At 48.2% G+C, this 1479-nt stretch overlaps 1 non-coding gene across 1 annotated transcript; it reads left to right on the top strand.

Annotated features, from left to right (window-relative positions):
* The first annotated feature begins 379 nt into the window (after positions 1 to 379).
* Positions 380 to 511, top strand: LOC123849174 (small nucleolar RNA SNORA3/SNORA45 family). Its single transcript, XR_006792000.1, has one exon. It is a non-coding gene; the product is annotated as a small nucleolar RNA SNORA3/SNORA45 family (small nucleolar RNA).
* Positions 512 to 1479: the final 968 nt, after the last annotated feature.

Raw genomic sequence — 1479 nt, 5'->3', positions numbered from 1 at the left:
CCTGTCATGTCAGAGCAAGACAGAAGAGCAGCCAAAACTTTCCCATGGCTTCCCTCACACCCTCCCCCCATGAGACTGGGCAAGAGCGGCTGAGAGAAAGCCAGTGGACTGGGAATGCTCTTATCACTGTGTGTGTCGAGAAGCCAAAGGGCGGGGGCAGACTATGGACGTCGGCAGTGGATGGCAGTGAAGACAGATGCCAACAGCCACAAGGAGGACTTGGCAGTTAGCTGCCCACTCTTTAAATGTCCAGATCATATGTGACAATGCCAGGAACCAAGATCGTCTTATCCTTAGGGGGAAGGTTAAGAAAATAAAAAAAGAGTGGGAGGAGGAGAAGAATCTTGAAGTAAGAATTTACTCAAGAAGGACTGGGTTTCCCAAGACTAGAGTCGCATCCTGACATAGTTCTTGTCCTGCTGTGCTGGAGTTCTCGGAGAGAATTTGCTGGTCTTTTTTTTTTTTTTTTTTAAGATTTTATTTATTTGAGAGAGAGACAGAGAGGGCATGAATGGGGGAAGAAGCAGAGGGAGAGGGAGAAGCAGACACCCTGCTGAGCAGGGAGCCCAACACAGGGCTCGATCCCAGGACCTTGAGATCATGACCTGAGCCGAAGGCAGATGCTTAACCGACTGAGCCACCCAGGTGCCCCGAGAATCTGCTGGTCTTGATTGACTGGCAAGGGCAGGCAGCACCCCCAGGAGTGGCCACGACAGAAACATGCTCCCACTGGCTCTTAGATGGAGTAGCTTGGCAGACATCATCCCTCATACCCATCAGGGAGCTGGTACCTGCCACGGTGTGTTATAAACCCTTTCCCTGTTCTTCTAGGACTACTATGAAGCTCTGGGGAAGGAAAACCTCCCAAAGCAGACAATCGTGGTAAAGGTCAAATTCTTCAGCAGAAGAGCTAAAGAGAAGATTAAGGGTAAAAGGGGGGTAGGGTGGGAACAGGGGGCTGTGTCCTGGTGTTTTGAAGTCACATGGAGGAAGGGCCATTAAATGCTAACCAGTGCTTTTCAAAAAAAGGACTGGGTTTTACATGAGAAGTAATTGAATTTCCTTTGAATTAGAAAGATTTCGTTTTCTATTATCAAGAAGAAACTGGGGCTCATGAGTTAATTTAATTCAATTATGGAGAAATAAAATTACTTCTTAGCTCACTTGAGATTGACAACAGCAAAAAATTTACTCCCTTGACACATTTTAGTGTAAATACACTGTTACTGTTTCAATTGTATCTCAAGTTTCAGAATGAGAGGCTTGAGGCCCTCTTAAAGGAGTTTTACCCCTCAGTGCAGGAATTAGAAGGAGCTTTTTTTAGGAGATGTAGTGAGGAGGGGGTGAGCATTGGGGTTGTCGCCCAGGATCCACGGCCCCCTTCCTTCAGCGAAGCAGCCTTGGTGACCTCACCCCCTCTCCTGTTGGGAAAGCCCAGCCTCGGCCAATCGGCACATGACCTTCCCCCGAGGGGGTTCG

Source organism: Mirounga angustirostris, unplaced genomic scaffold (genome assembly GCF_029215605.1).
Source record: "Mirounga angustirostris isolate CCGP_5_RB_7025 unplaced genomic scaffold, mMirAng1.0.hap1 SCAF_2, whole genome shotgun sequence".
NCBI lineage: Eukaryota > Metazoa > Chordata > Mammalia > Carnivora > Phocidae > Mirounga > Mirounga angustirostris.
This window is presented reverse-complemented; position numbering and strand designations above follow the sequence as displayed.